The sequence below is a fragment of the Megalopta genalis genome, chromosome 7, assembly GCF_051020955.1.
Source record: "Megalopta genalis isolate 19385.01 chromosome 7, iyMegGena1_principal, whole genome shotgun sequence".
In the NCBI taxonomy this organism is placed as follows: Eukaryota; Metazoa; Arthropoda; class Insecta; order Hymenoptera; family Halictidae; genus Megalopta; species Megalopta genalis.
In genome coordinates this window covers 4,087,932-4,105,563 of record NC_135019.1, presented here as the reverse complement: position 1 = coordinate 4,105,563, position 17,632 = coordinate 4,087,932, and the positions used below count along the sequence as shown (strand labels likewise).

The 17,632-nt window shown below is 35.6% G+C and overlaps 2 protein-coding genes across 7 annotated transcripts in view; one reads left to right on the top strand and one right to left on the bottom strand.

Moving 5' to 3' along the window:
• Schip1 (Schwannomin interacting protein 1) overlaps nucleotides 1–6,103 on the bottom strand; it is a 70,472-nt gene extending 64,369 nt beyond the window's left edge. For 2 of the 3 annotated variants that reach the window (XM_033485483.2, XM_033485487.2), the window contains exon 1: nucleotides 5,787–6,103. The gene's annotated coding sequence lies outside the window, so the exon portion shown is untranslated. The remainder of the gene's footprint in view (nucleotides 1–5,786) is intronic. The other variant, XM_033485485.2, reaches the window with a different exon arrangement.
• Nucleotides 6,104–16,702: 10,599 nt separating this feature from the next.
• cmpy (crimpy) overlaps nucleotides 16,703–17,632 on the top strand; it is a 350,040-nt gene continuing 349,110 nt past the window's right edge. For 3 of the 4 annotated variants that reach the window (XM_033485565.2, XM_076523852.1, XM_076523853.1), the window contains exon 1: nucleotides 16,703–16,938. The gene's annotated coding sequence lies outside the window, so the exon portion shown is untranslated. The remainder of the gene's footprint in view (nucleotides 16,939–17,632) is intronic. The other variant, XM_076523854.1, reaches the window with a different exon arrangement.

Genomic DNA, 17,632 nt, shown 5'->3' with positions numbered 1-17,632 from the left:
ACAGAGCCGACGGAGGGTGGCTAGGGTAAAAAGGTGTAAGGACGAAGGTTGCATAGAACGGAGTAGCCGTGACACCCGACTGTTTCCCTGAGTTAGGGGAGATTCGTGTTCTCTCGCTTCTTTGCCCCTTCTCTCCCCTCTCTCTCTATTTCTCTCTCTCTCTCCCTCTTTCTATATTTCTCTCTTTCCCTCTCTGTATATTTCTCTCTCTCTCTCTCAGTCTCTCTACATTTCTCTCTCTATTTCTCTCTCTCTCCCTCTTTCTATATTTCTCTCTCTCTCTGTTTCTCTACATTTCTCTCTCTATTTCTCTCTCCCTCTCTCTATTTCTCTCTCTCTCCCTCTTTCTATATTTCTCTCTCTCTGTCTCTCTCTCAGTCTCTCTACATTTCTCTCTCTATTTCTCTCTCCCTCTCTCTATTTCTCTCTCTCTCCCTCTTTCTATATTTCTCTCTCTGTCTCTCTCTCTCTCAGTCTCTCTACATTTCTCTCTCTATTTCTCTCTCCCTCGCTGTATATTTCTCTCTCCCTCTCTCTATATTTCTCTCTCCCTCTCGATCTATATTTCTCGCCCTCTCTGTATATTTCTCTCTCTCTCGCTCCCTCTACATTTCTCTCTCTCTCTCCCTCTCTCTCTCTATTTCTCTCTTTCTCCCTCTCTATATATTTCTCTCTCTCTCTCTCTCTCTCTCTCTCTCTCTCTCTATTTCTCTCTCTCGCGCGCGCTCACGCCTCCGTCCCGTGTGTCGCGTGTTGTACGAACACCGCCTGCCGTTGGCAGAATCACGCATCGATCGACCGTTTCTACTTTGTGGCGGTGAGCTCCACTGAGGCCACACAGACACCGTGGTTCCCAGTTTAGAGAAGTATCGATACAAGGGACGAAACTATCGATAACCATGAGGAAACGCGACGCCGTTGCCGAATTCACGATTTTCTGAGCTGACGCGGGAAATCGGAGCTTTGATAAGGGACTCGTTCTTCACCTCGGGGGATTCGCCTAAATCTACCTCTTGAAAAATAGCAACATTCGCTACGCGGTATAAAAAGATACTAGTACGCGTCGAATTGTCGAACGCTGCGAGAGTTACTGCTAGTTTAACTATGATTCGAGTACGAGCTATTTCATCGACGCTTTTACCGTATTTTATATTCAACGAATTCGCCGTTGTTGTAAAAAATATCGCGAATAAAAATACCAGAATTATGAAAGGTTTTTGATATTTGTTAAATTGTTACTAATTTTGCAGAGATATCTTTACTGCGATCAGATTACAGAGGATTTTTATCGAAGTTTTTTGTTTACTTTGTATTTAGCGAATTCGCTCTTTTGTTGCAAAAAAGAAAATACCAATATTCAGTGGAAAGTATGAAAGATCTTCGTTATTTGTTCCGCTGTTAACAATTTTCGTGCGGTTTTGCACTGCGATTAAAGGAAACGGATTTTTATTGCTTTTATTTATTATATATATTTTATTATATAATATTATTGTATATTATATTATATAGTATTTTTGTATGTTATATTATATATTATTATTGTATATTATACTATATATTATATTCTATATTTTATTATGTATTATTATTGTAATTATATTATATATTATTATCGTATGTTATATTATATATTATTATTGTATATTATATCATATATTATTATCGTATGTTATATTAAATATTATGATTGTATATTATATTATATATTATTATTATATGTTATACTATATATTATATTGTATACTATATTATATATTATTATTGTATATTATACTATATATTATATTGTATATTTTATTATGTATTATTATTGTAATTATATTATATATTATTATCGTATGTTATATTATATATTATTATTGTATATTATATTATATATTATTATTGTATGTTATATTATATATTTTTATTATATATTATACTATATATTATATTGTATACTATATTATATATTATTATTGTATATTATGTCATATATTATTATTATATATATTATATATATATATTTATAACAAAAACTTTCGTACGAAAAGGTCCAAAACGTAGCATCAGATATTATAATTATGACGGGAACAGCGTTTATCAATTTGAATGGATGAACTAGTTTCGGTACACCGTTCTGGTATACCACATTATTAACATACGCATGATTTCATCGATCCGCGTGCGTTCCCTGATGCGATTTCGCGTGCTCGACGAATTCGATTTCGGTCTCGTTCATCGAGCAAAGAGAGACCAGCGAGGATTTCGGACACCTCGAGGAACTGTTATGTTGTCGTCATTGAGATGTCCGGCTCGTCGCGCGGCCGCATAAATATTATATTATTATACGGCACGAGTCGCGCGAAAGAAGCCTCGCAATGATATTCGAAGAATACTAACGATATAAACCATTGTGCCGCGAATGCACCTGTCTGATTCTATGCTATATCTGAATGGAAGGTACGAGCTATATCCGTGGCCTGTGTACGCAAGAAAGAGAAATATCGGAGATGGATTTTGGACGAGATAGCGTCGGTGATCGCGATCGTAGAGGAATTTTATTGCGCCGACACAAATTCTGATACTCTTGCCGATATACAGGGCGTTCCAAAAATGTCTCGCAATCCGGAAATGGCGGATTCCTCGGAGCATTTGAAGCAACTTCTTCCTTTATAACAATTTTCTCCGAGGCACCGTTAACGAGTTATTAACGAAAAACAGTGACCAATAAAAATCGAGTACGGCTGACGCGAGGCGGCCCAGCCAACCAACGCGCGAGGCCCAGTCCCGCTCATTGGCTCGGTCGCCTCGCGCTAGCCGAGCTCGCCTCTCATTGGTCACTGTTTTTCGTTAATAACTCGTTAACGGTGACTCGGAGAAAATTTGTGTAAAGGAAGAAGTTGCTTCGAATGACCCGAGGAATCCGCCACTTTCGGATTGCGAGACATTTTTGGGACATCCTGTACAATAAATTCTCCCTAATCGACGCTCGGATTGCGCACAAAAATGGACTATTTGGGAAGAGCGTAGCAGAATTTAAAAGAAAGTATGCTAGGCATTGTAACGTAAACTGGTCTTTTTAACGCTTAAAAAAAGATTCGAGTCAATTAGATCAATTTAAAAAAAAGTTATTGCGTTTTAAAACGTGGTCGAATACTTTTTGCCAGGGGTTGTACTACTTGACAATAATATTGCCAATATTGTAAAATGTAAGTACAACGTTTAATGAGAAACAAAAAGTTTCACGAAACTTTTGTTTCATAATAGCTCACGATATTTTATTTATGACATGCTTATGAAAAAACAAATACCGCAAAAATTCAACAATTACGATGTCGAATCAACCTTGACAAAGTATTCACGAAGAAGGTAAAAACTTTTTGCTTAACTGATTGTAAAATTCTTTAAAAACGCCAGCGATCGATTTCATCGTATCCCATTTTTTTCAATCCTAATCCGTCCATCGTGATACCATTTGTTTTAAATTTTATCGTATCCGTTTAAGTGACAGCGTAATTTCCGTAGCCGACGTAAAAATTGCAGAACGGTTCGACGAATCGGTGCCAACAGCTCTGTTCCGACGAAACCGAGAATGTATTTTCGCATTGTTTTCCATTAACCCCTTAACGCACAGTTTTTTTTTTTTTAAAAAAACCGGTCACAAAAAGATCAATTTTTTCGTCGAAACTTTTCTTTTGATGGAGAATTTTGATATACTGCGCTTTTTTGTTCCATGGAAAAATTCTATATTTTATTCTTGAATAAATAAGAGTTACAGCTTACAATCCCATGTAAATGATAAATATTAATAAAACGATTTTTCTTTCTTTGCTTTCACATTGTCATCTTCAATTCTCGATTACATTCGAGTGTGAAAAATTACAACAGCATAAAATACAACGCCGCCCGAATTATCTCGAGTGCGCACAGTTTGGCCTGTTTGGCGCGCTCGAGTTAACTCGAGCGTACAAGTTAAGGGATTAAAATACATCGAATGACGAGAAAGGAAGAGGTACGCGCGCGCGCGCCACCCTCGCGGGATTTTTTGGCGTGCGTCAAGCATTCCGACGGGACCAGCCCGATCGTAATCAGCCGAGGTCGCGTTTTCGACGGCATTAGACATCGTGGCGCCATCGTGTAACTCGTAGCACAGTTCACCGTTCCCCGAGCTACGAAAATTTCATTTTCGTGTCAAGTATCCCGGATGAGCGCCGACATGATACCTACTCCGCTCCAAATACCGTGCTCTCGAATCTAATGAATGTTTTCAGCACGTGAATCATTCGACAAATAAATCTCCGATGCTCTCCGTACTAAGGCGCCATATCGAAAATACCGACGCGAACAGTATCCTCGCGCACAACATCGCTTAATTACTTTATAATTTCATTACAGAACCATAACCGGTTTGTACCCGGAATTTCCTGGAACGTTAATTTTAATTAGAAAATTGTTCTGCTCTGGCCTACCGTTACTGCTCGAACGGACTATCGGTTAAATCGGTCCATAAATTTTCTCAAAATTTCATTTTTATATTGTATATTACTTTATATTATTTTATATTATTTTATACTATTTTATATTATTTTATATTACATTATACTATTTTATATTATTTTATACTACTTTATATTACTTTATATTACTCTATATTACTCTATATTATTTAATATTGTTTTATATTACTTTATACTATTTTATATCATTTTATATTATATTTTATATTACTTTATATTACTCTATATTATTTTATATTATTTTATATTATTTTATATTTTATATTTCTTTATATTACTCTATATTACTCTATATTATTTTATATTATTTTATATTACTTTATATTACTCTATATTACTCTATATTATTTTATATTACTTTATATTATTTTATATTATTTTATATTTTTTTATATTACTCTATATTATTTTATATTACTTTATATTACTCTATATTACTCTATATTATTTTATATTACTTTATATTACTCTATATTACTCTATATTATTTTATATTATTTTATATTACTCTATATTATTTTATATTATTTTATATTACTCTATATTATTTCATATTATGTTATATTGCTTTATATCACTTTATACTATTTTATACTATTTCGTATTGCTTTATATTATCCTATATTACTTTATATTATGTCACATATATGCTGTCCTCGGCAATTTTTGTAAATCGTACGTCCGAAGACTAGCCTTCGGTCTCGGAACAATGGCGTTTAACGAACGTCTCGCGCGTTCCTCAGTCTCCAAAACCGATCCGCGAAACACATTCCCACAAACCGTCGAATTAAACGACAAAGAACCTCGTTCGCAATAAAACGCGAAGCGAAGCTCAAGCAGAGCATAATGACGAAACTCCGAGGGCACGGCGAAACGCGCAATATCCCATGGAATTTTCGCGAGCCAGCTCTCTCGAGAGACAGGAGCAGGCATAACGGTTCGCAGTCTATTTACAACATACTCTCATCACAAACAAGCTTAATCTTCCGTCTAGAGTTAATTGCCCTAGCAGCGACCCTACTACCTACAACAAGCGTATCGAGGTCGCCGTTAATCTCTGAAACGAACGCCACGGAGGCGCAAAATCTCGGGACGCGAGCAGCGAACCGCGCGGGGCCTGGCTGGCGCGCCGATTTTCGGTGATCGAACAAACCGGAGGAACGAACGCGTCTTTCGGCGGCCAAGGGTTCTTCGAAGGGTTACGCGGCCAGCCGCGTGTTTCCGCGAAACCGCCGCGGCTCCGCTGAATTTTCACCGCGGCAAAATCTCTCCGTGCATGGTACTCACTTTCTCGCGTCACGAGCCGCTGGCGATGTTCGCAAAGATTCGAGCTCCTCAGGTTTGGCGATGCTCTCCTGCGGCCGGTCGCTGTCTTCGCATTAGATCCACCGGGATGCGGCCGATGCGAGGGGTGAGGCGGAAGAAAGGGACACACGGTCGCAGCGGGTGAGATCGGTGTTTCGTCGCCGATGGGCCTGACCGGGCTCGCGGATTCCCCAGCGCTTTTTTCTCGTTCCTCTCGAAGCCACGCAGAATGGAAGATGGTTTCGGTGCACGCGCGAACCACGGGAGGAGACTGCGAGGAACGGTGTCGGCGTTCGATTTCCCCCTCTCGCTCCGTCTCTCTCTCCCGTTCCTTCCCTTCTAGCCGGCCTCCCTTCCACCCTTGGGCACCCCCGCGACGGGGGTGGTGCATGCGCGTCGCCCGACCACGGACCGTTGCTGACGCCACTGTCGGCGATGAACGGGAGTTCGTTTTTTAGGCGGCTCGATATTGACAGTGCCTCGATCCTCTCGCCTTCTCTGTGTCGAGCTTCATGGGGGGACCACGGGGATGATTTTTTTTAGGCGAAACGTTAGTCGTTGTGCCGTTCTGGAATCTCCGACGACGGTGTCGTCCGTACCGACCGATCAGAGAGGGTGGTTCTAGCCGGCGGACAGGGGAATCGATTTCTTCGAGCGTAACTTGTTTCTCCGGGACGTGTGTGGTCCCGAAACTCTATGCTCGAAGGGACGACGAAGTTATGGCGAGTTCACGGGGCTACGATCACGCTGAGAGTTTGATCGGATTTGGCTGCGAATTTAGAGTTCGTTCGGAGGGATGCGGGATTTCGGAAAATTTGAGGAATTTCTCTGGATTTATTTTTTGGGGTTATGTGACGATACATTGATTTGTATTATTATTGTTGTTATTATTATTGTTGTTATTATTATTATTGTTATTATTATTGTTATTATTGTTATTATTGTTGTTGTTGTTGTTGTTGTTGTTGTTGTTGTTGTTGTTGTTGTTGTTGTTGTTGTTGTTGTTGTTGTTGTTGTTGTTGTTGTTGTTGTTGTTGTTGTTGTTGTTAGGTTTTATTTGCAATTGGCGTCGAGATCTTTTTTCGTTGCGAAAATAATATCATTATACTTCGAAATAGTATGCCTGTAATTTAAAGGATTTTTCTACTTAAAAATAGCATTCCAGTAATTTAAAATAATATCCTTGTACTTCAGAATAGTGTCCTTGTACTTTAAAATAATATTCTTGTAGTTCAAGGTAGTGTTATTGTACTTTAAAGTAATATCCTTGTATCTCAAAATTGCATTCATGTGCTTCAAAATAATTTCCTACCCTCCAAAATAATATGATTCTACTTCAAAACGGTGTCTTTGTAATTTAAAATAATATCCTTTTACTTCAAAATAGTATCCTTGTATTTTAAAATAACATCTTTATACTTCAAAATAATAACCTTGTAATTCAAAATGGTGTTTTTGTCATATTATATAAAATAATATCCTTCTCCTTCAAAATAGTATCCTTGTATTTTAAAATAATATCTTTACACTTAAAAATAATATCTTTACACTTTAAAATAATAATCTTGTACTTCAAAATGGTGTCTTTGTAATATTATATAAAATAATATCCTTCTATTTCAAAATAGTATCTTTGTATTTTAAAATAATATCTTTATACTTCAAAATAATAATCTTGTAATTCAAAATGGTGTCTTTGTAATATTATATAAAATAATATCCTTGTACTTCAAAATAGTATCCTTGTATTATAAAAAAATATCTTTACACTTTAAAATAATACATTTATACTTCAAAATAATAACCTTGTATTTCAAAATGGTGCCTTTGCAATATAAAATAATATCCTTCTACTTCAAAATGATATCCTCGTACTTAAAATTATATACTTGTACTTCAAAATAATATCCTCCTACTCAATAATAATAATAATCCTTCACTTTAAAACAGCATCCTTATACTCCATATGAGTACAAATGCATAAATATGTTCAGCAAACTCTATACACAGTGTTCTCTCTCTCGCAAGTATACCATTAAAAATCGATAATACAAATTCGAAGTCCTGAAGGAGAAGTCTTTCATTCCCACTGACACATTTTCCACGATATACTTTCTCGCGCATGGTTCTCTCGTTTATCGAAGATTGATGGACAAACGGAAAACGGAGAACTTCGACTTGGACGAGCAGACCGGCGCTGCTGGTATTAAAACGGAGTCAATTATATCTCGTTCCCCGATACTTTGTTCTACGAGGCTGACCATTGAACTTCATTGTCCTGGATATTCTATTGTTTGCCAGCCGTACGTTGGCGAGAAGAAGCTGCCGTTTGAAAGCGGAATGCATCGCTTACGAGACGTTCCACCATCCGCGCTCAAATAAGAAAAACTCTGCGGCATATAAAATCTAGCTCGGTGTTGTTATGCGATCGCTGTGGATTCGACGACTCATCGCGCGATTAATCTAGGAACAACAAGCGATCGAGATTACCGCTGCTCCAAAATTGTGCCGCTTGCACGAAATTCCGTGTCCTAATTTTCGTTCAGTTCAAGCAACGTTTTATGTTCCTCGAATATTCTAGGAGAATCGATATTTAAGAGTTGGACGGCGAAGCTCGGGTCCGTTTCGATTACGAATATAAATATTATTTGGATATCGGTATTCGATAATTGATTGAAATTTTCGCATATTTCATTAAGGCATAACAAGCTTGCTTAAAAAAGCGGGCAATTTGGGAAGAGGAGGCGCGATTGTTCCAGCCTCGCGGCTCGCTTTTATAGTTGATTATATAATTATAATATAATTTACAATATATGGCTTATATATTATATTATATAATATAATAATATATATTATAATATATGGCTTATATAATATAAATATTATTATATTATTATATTATAACACTATATTATAATAATATGGCTTATATAATATATATTATTATATTATAACACTATATTATTATAATATAATATTATCTTATAATAATATGGCTTATATAATATATATATTATTATATTATAACACTATATTATAATAATATGGCTTATATAATATACATATTATTATATTATAATATTATATTATAATAATATCGCTTATATAATATATTATAATAATATATATTTATAATATATACATATATGTGATTATATTATAATATATATTATAAATTATTATAAATTATATTAAATCCTATTATAATTATAAAAAATAATCGTACCTCCTCTTTTAAAACCGATCGTTTTCGTTTCCAAGCTGATCATCAATTAAGAAGAATATTGCTGCATATAAAATGATCGAAATGTCCGAAAGGAGTCGAAAGAAATACATCGAAAAGAATTAACGAATAAAATAATAAGCGATCCAAAGCATACGCTATCATGTTTGATGACCGTGCGAGAGTACGAAGAACATTTTTTTTTCCTCGTGGAAACGTTGGATCATATATCGCATCGAGAGATCCCGGATCGAAATCTCTGTACCAAAACATTGTGCTCTGCGGTTTAGCGCGAAGTCAACGACCGGGGAACGAGTTTCTGCTATATCGCCACGTAATCGCGATACTACGCGAATAATTCAGGTATTACTCATAAGGCCGCGTCGATACGACACGCCGTGCATACAATTTACGTTAAATCAGTTTCCAGGAACCATAAATCCCTCTCGACAAGCCTCCGCCCTCCGCAGCCGCAGCAGCTCGCTGATCCAGATTTTTATTGCGCGATTTCCTTTACGGAAATTTGTCGACGCGACATCGAGCACAGAATAATTCTGTCTTATTGTATTAATAATGGAATTGCGAGAAGATTTGTTTTTAACGAGTTCGAAATATAATAATAATAATAATAATATATAAAATATAAGTAATATATTTTTATTTATTATTATTATTATATATATTATAATATAATATAATATTATATATATAATATTAAATATAAAAATATATATAATAATAATAAATAAATATATATTATATATTATAATATTATTATATAATATATATAACATATATTTATTTATTATTATTATTTATATTATTATTATATATATTTTTATATTTTTATTTATTAAGTAATATATATTTTTCTTTTAATATATAATATATAAGTTTACTCTCAACGAAAATGAAAATGGAAGGTATTAATTAAGACCGCGTAACAGGAGCTGTGCCCGTTAAACGTCGCGGCGAAGTGTGTTCTGTTTATTACAGTTCTATTTTACGCGAGTTTTACGGATCGAAAAACTAGTTTAATCTCAGTCGACACACCGGGAGCATCAAACATGGCTTCCGCTAATTAGTCACAAGTTAGTTGCGAGTCAGTACACAGGCTTCTGTCCATACAGTTACAGGCTCCGATGTACATATGTAGATCGTTACGGAAGTCTTACTATCCGAGCATCGCGTGAAGAAGCGAATAACATTAGGTGTTAGCGAATTTAGACGAGGATTTAAGTTAAGGAGAGAACTTAGGCGTGAATTTATGCTTCACGGCCGGGCAGCGTTTCTAGTAATTAGATAGATATTTCTGAGAAACGTTCGAAGATCGATTGGTGTACGAAAATTGCCGGCATGAGAATATTGATAATAATTAGACTGCGGATCTTTGTGCAAAATAAAAATTGTTTAGCTAAATTGTAAGACATAGGGGCCAAGCACGAGCTTTTCTCTGCCTTTAATCATTTTAACAGGTCTAAAATGATGCATCAATATTCTTAATTTCTTTGTAATATTTTCACCGCTTTAAATTTCGCCTACTCATTTTTGCCATAAATGCATAAAATACGCGGTTCAGTAATAATTTTTTCGCTGAATAACCGCCGGTTATCGGATTCAGATATAATAATAAATATTATTATTATTATATTATTATTATATTATATTATATTATATTATATTATATTATATTATATTATATTATATTATAATTATATTGTATTATATTATTATTATAAATATTTATTTTCAAGTATCTGAAACGATTGTTTATCCAGAGAAAAAGTGCAAAGATTCCTTTAAAAAGAAGTGAAAGCAAGAAACAAATTATACAATGTGTGTTCAACAACTGCAACGAATTTATATTCATATGATAATTATGATATTCGTTTTTCTTAATGATATAGTTAATAGAGCCAATTGCAAATTGATTTTCGTAGCATAATACTTTTATTATTTTATAAGTGCCATGTTCATAAGTACATACCTACCTCTACACCTCGTTTGTGATAATATACTCGGTTCAAGTTTACTCCTATACAGTAAATTCTCCCTAATTGACGCTCAGATTGTACACAAAAATAGACAGTTAAGGAAGAGATAAAACGATTATTCGAGCCTTCCGGCTCGTTTTTATAGTCACAGATTTTCAACACGAGCCACAAGGCTCGAATAATCGTATTTCCTTTTTCTAAATTGTCCATTTAGGTGGAGAATCTGAGAGAGCATCAATTAGAGCGAATTTACTATATTTTCTCTGTACTTACACGCCGAGGTTTTGGCTAACAGCTTGAGCGTTTCGCCACTACCTCAATTGGCGCTATACGGATCACCAAAATGAGTTACATTCTTTCTCCACAAGAGGCTCTACTATCGTCCGTAGAACTCTGTGTGACCTTTACGGATTCAGCCAGTTGGTATCTGCTGTACAAAGTTCGTTACGTAAATGGTATTATCTAGAGACGCGTAGCTGCTTGATAAATACGAGATGGAGGCACCGGCGTTTGCTATTAGGGACGAAAAAGAAACTCAATTCGAACAGAAATATTCTCCGGATCGAGAAATGCAACGCCACGTTCTGCAATGGTATTGCAATGAAATTTTCATTAAAAAGATTCAAAAAGTAATCATTCTCTTAACTTTAGGTAATTAAATATTGATAAATATTTAAATAAATATAATATATAATAATATAATAAAATAAATATATATATAAATATTATATATATATATATATATATATATATATATATATATATATATATATATATATATATAATAATAAAGTTGATTCGTTAGGCTTTTGTCATTGTTAAAACGTACGAAAAAGTGAAATAAACGCGAGAGAATCATAGTGCTTCATTAATTAATGCGAGTTTCCTATTAATTCGGAAAAACAGTGTGTTTGAAATTGGGCTCCCCCCTTTTTAACCTTCTTCGACTATTTCGTCTCTTTTTGTGCAGAAATAAGTATTTTCAGCGTATTATTAATGCAATGGCGAGAACGAATAAGGTTAGTATTCCAAGATATTATAATATTTTATCTACATTCATTGTATTTTTTATATTTCGTCACTTAGCTTCAACACATATCTTTATATTTTTTTCAGAAGTTTGCTCTGCATTACCTGCCAAGGAAACAGAAGATACGCAACGAGTAACTTGGGATTATAATGTAAGTTTAATTATCTTCAACAGTTGCACTTTTTAAATAAATACAAATTAAAAATCAGTGAGACTCACTGAATTCAATGTTTTATTGGTTTATACTGAGTATACTATGTATACTATATTATACTATATTATATTATACTATATTATACTATATTATACTATACTATATTATACTATATTATATTATACTATATTATACTATATTATATTATACTATATTATACTATATTATACTATATTATATTATATTATACTATATTCTACTTTATACTACACTCGCGTGAAGCAAATGTTAGGCATTTCTTAATTGTTACGTCTCGTATATTTCTCTGAGTAGGCTAGGTCCTCCTGACGTATCCCAAGTGTGTGTATGCACAGACTATACGTATCCTGCGATCGAGTACTCACACAGCCACAGTCAAAACAATATTAAGCACTGAAATAAGATATATAGTTGAAATAAGGTATATAGAACATTCGCTTCTTAGTAACGTCTCACGATAACGCTGGTCGCAATACTGAAATGGTAAGAGGGTCTTAGGACCCCTCAAACTCCAAACAGAAAAGCCCATAGAATGTAACCTCTACACGGATCCCAAGCCTATATACTTATTTACATATGCAAAGATGAACCAAAGCCGCATTCGTTCTATTACCGAGCTTCCTAGTTTCACCGTTGGATGACGACACTAGTAAATTTGCCGAGCCGTTTTCGTTGTTCCGTTAATTACTCTCGATTACTACGAGATTTCTGTTGGAATCTTTTACATCGAATCGATGCAACAGACTCTGCCGAATACTCCTGTGTCCGTAGAATAATTTTATTCACCACGGATATGTCGAACTCGATGGTTTTTTTTCAGATCCACGTACATATTGCCGACGTATAAACATTTTAGTTTGCCATTCGCCACCAGAGGGTGAGTCGGTTTCAATGCCCGTAAAAACACATGTTTTTCCTACGTAATCGTAATTAGCCATGATCGTAGAAATATATGAGACAAGGTCATTCCGTGAAATTTAAAAAAAAAAAAAGAATTCTTCGGCGACCAGAGATATTCAATTTGAGAAATTAACGCCAAGATATTCACGCTTTCGCGATTGGCGAACACGGAGGGGTTTCAATCGTAAATGTAACAGGTTGCTTAAAAGCTTGTTTTCCAAAGCCTTTGTCTGTGAACTTAGTAATAACTTTCGTGGGTTTAACCCTTTCAGTGGCGATCATCGATACATCGTTGTTGGCTGGACTTGAGAAAATGTTGTTTTCTTAATGTTTGTGATAAATAACAGTTTTATATATATATTTTCTATGCTTTATTATATATATACGTATATTTTATATATTATTATATATATATTATTTTCCTAATTATCAGGTTTTAGAAAATTGCTATAATTTGTCTGGTATATTATATACCAAACAATTTTGTATTATATAATTATGTTACAATTATATTATATAATTATGTTATAATTATATTATATACCAAACAATTGTATTATATAATTATGTTACAATTATATTATATGTATACCAAACAATTATATTATATAATTATGTTACAATTATATTATATAACAGTTAAGGGGTTAAATATTATTTATATATTACCTATTATTATTGTTATTATATATTATTATATTATTATTACCTATATATTATTATTTAAATTATATTAAATATTATTCACATAATAAATAACGATTAAATAAAAGTTGAGAGCTCAGAATACACAACTTGAAGATGAAGAACGCCCAGGTAGGCTGTCCACCACAGACGTAGATATGATTAGAACAGAAATGGAGAATAACCCACGCTCAACATTACGTCAATTAGCAGGAATGCTAAATAAATCAAAATCAACCATCCACGATCATACTGTGAAGCTTGGTTCCAACATTTCAATGAGCTGCGTTTTAATTTTCCTAAAAAATCGGCACGAACTTTCCGGACAACCCGATAGAAACGGATTAAGCACAGTCGTTACTTAACGCTTAAGAAAATCTTCGTACAAAAGTGGACCGACCCTGCGTTATGCGCGCATTTTCGGCGCGGCACCCCGTTGCAGTGGGAGCGTCACGGCGGACAACAACGCGCTCGTACCGAAAGGGTGAAACAGCTGCCGAGGAAACAGCGGCCGCTCGAAGCGAGTTTTTGATCGTTAGACACGCGGTTTTTTTAATCGTTACGCCGTAAAGATGACTGTGTAGTCCCGTGAGCGCGCGAGATTAGGCGAGCGGTTTCATCGTTGAGTCATACCGGTGTTCGCATCTCAACGAACTCGAGCGCGAAACGCGCGTGTCAGCTTGAAAAGATGCGACGCTACCGTAATTAGAGCGCCGTAGTTTCGAGCGATTCGTTTCTTTGCATCGTCCGTGTGGCTCTGGGAACAGGCGTTTTTCTTAGAATCCACTCGAAGCAACCGATTCTAATTGGAACAGTTTGTTCTTCGCGGTGCGATTCAGGATTTGGAAATTCGTCGCTATGATTTCGATGTTCGGGGTTCGGCCGAAGCCGAAATGCGGCTGTCGTGTATTCTGAGCTCTCAACTTTTATTTAATCGTTATTTATTATGTGAATAATATTTAGTATAATTTAAATGATAATATATAGATAATAATATATAAATAATAATATATAGGTAATAATATATAAATAATATTTAATCCCTTAACTGTTATATAATATAATTATAACATAATTACATAATATAATTATTTGGTATGATTGTAACATAATTACATAATATAATTATTTGATATGATTGTAACATAATTATATAATATAATTGTTTGGTATATAATATAATTATAATATAATTATAACATAATTATATAATATAATTGTAACATAATTATATAATATAATTGTTTGGTATATAATATAATTATAACATAATTATATAATATAATTGTTTGGTATATAATATAATTATAACATAATTATATAATATAATTGTAACATAATTATATAATATAATTGTTTGGTATATAATATAATTATAACATAATTATATAATATAATTATTTGGTATATAATATAATTGTAACATAATTATATAATACAATTGTTTGGTATATAATATACCAGACAAATTATAGCAATTTTTTCGAAATTTCCAGCTTTAAACCGAGAAAACCACTTCCGCACAGTTCTTTCGGCTACAGCATCCTCGCCATAAACAGCGCATATCTTATTTGCCGCTTGTGCGGCATTTTTGCACCTTTCGAAAAAAGAAAAGCATTAAATGCCTATAATGCGCTTTATTTGCCACCATATTCCAAGGCGTACAAAACTGATAAAAATTAACGAATCGTAACCAAGCTTTTTTCCAAATATGGCTGAAGTTATCTCTTTTAGAATATGTACACATGTCATTTGTTTTCAATAATTGTGATATATATTCAGTCAGATCTCTCACGCTACCTACCGAAAATCGGCACGAACTTTTCTCGGACAACCCAATAAATCTTTCTTTAACCCCTTAATGCACAGATTTTTTGAAATAGGCCGGCCAAAAGAAATCAATTTTTTTAAATGTAAAAAAACACAATTTAGAACGTTGTCTTGGCAAGAAAATTACAAAAATACAAAAATAATCAAAATTTTTATTGCAGTTCTAATTTTCAGAATATTACTATTATTATTATTATTATTATTATTATTGTTGTTGTTGTTGTTGTTGTTGTTGTTGTTAATATTATTATTATTATTATTATTATATTTTATTTTACATTATATTTTAGTAAAACATATATTGAAAAATGAGCGAATCAGAATCCGAATATGAATACGCTGTCGGAAAGCGGCTCACAAGGAAGAGATAAGTCGTAAGTGATAAGTAGAAAAAGGATATATCTTATACTTGAACAAGTAAGTGTTATAGCTTACAATCCCATGTAAACGATAAATATCAATAAAACGATTGTTTTTATTTTACTTTCACATTGTTATTTTCAATTCTCGATTGCAGTCGAGTGTGAAAAATTATAGCAACATAAAGTACAACGCCGCTCGAATTATCTCGAGTGCGCACAGTTTGGCCAGTTTAGCGCGCTCGAGTTAACTCGAGCGTGAACGTTAAGGGTTTAAATGTTTCCTGTAAACATTCTGTAAAGGGCCTACAGAAATATGACTTACACGGATGCCAGATGTATTCGGCGCTCGTCCACATTGGTCATCAGATGGACGCCGGATATATCCGGCGCTCGTACCGAAAGGGTTAAAGCCAGCTCGCCGCGCAGACGATCGTCCGAGCCGAAACCAACTTCCGTTCACAGAAGAACGAAGCATTGGGCCCGATGGGGCCCGCACAGACAACGGCGAGGAAGACGGCTCTCGGCGGAAGTGGAGCTCGCGGCGGCAGAGCCGAGGGTGGTCGGGCGGCCGGGTGGATGGGTGACAAGGGTTGCGTCAGGGCGCCGACGCGAGGCGTCGCGGCGCTTGGCGCCGCTTCACGCCGCTGCGCGCCGCGAGAGCCGATCGTCGTCGTCGGCCAGTACACGTTCGTTTCGTCGATCGAGCGCGTCGCGTCCTCGCCGCGGTCTGCGATTGTTTGTTTGACAACGTCGTCGATTCCGTCGTCGTCGATTCCGCCGTCGAACATATATCCGCGCCGAACCGCGCGCGATCCGCGCTGTGCACGACGTTGCCATGAGCGCGAGGGACAGCGTAGAATCGAAGGAAGCGTGGCTTCCGTCGCGACTACTATGATATCCCGCGACCAAACGATCCTCGTAAATATATCTTCTATCCGCGGGGGGGAGAGGAGGGGGGACGAAAGGCTGCGTTTTTCAGGCGACGCATTTTCTGTCGAGTTCGGATCGGCGTCCGCGCCTCGCGGATTTCCCGTGCTGTTTTCCTCCGCCGTCGCGCGTCCGGTCGCGGGCCGATCCGGCGATTTAATCGCGGCGACGACGCGCGAGATTTCTATGTATAGTATAATACAATCTTCTCGATCGTCGTCCCGTCGGCCGACCGCGTCCTCGACGAACAGCGTCCTTAATTAACCCTTTGCACTCGAAAATTGTTACAAGTGTAAAACACTTTGTGTTACAAGTGTAAAACACTTTGGCACCGCTAAAATTGTTAGATCACGTTCCAGGAAAATGTCTTTAATAACAAAGTTCAGATTTAGAAAAACTACTAAAAGTGTAACTGTTGTACGGATCGCCGCAAAACACGATTTCATACGCATAAAATGCACTTTGTCGTATAAAATGGAGATACTGTAAGTCGAAGAAATTATTTATGATGTACAGTTGAAATGGCTTCGAGTGCAAAGGGTTAAACAGCCGGAAGTAGACGCGCGGCACGTTGTATCCACGCTTTAACGATCGTCGCGGGACTAGACGTCGATTAAAGCCGATACTTTAACGAGGGTGAAGCGACGTTTCTTTCGCGGAACCTTTCTGTCGTCGAACCGTCGTC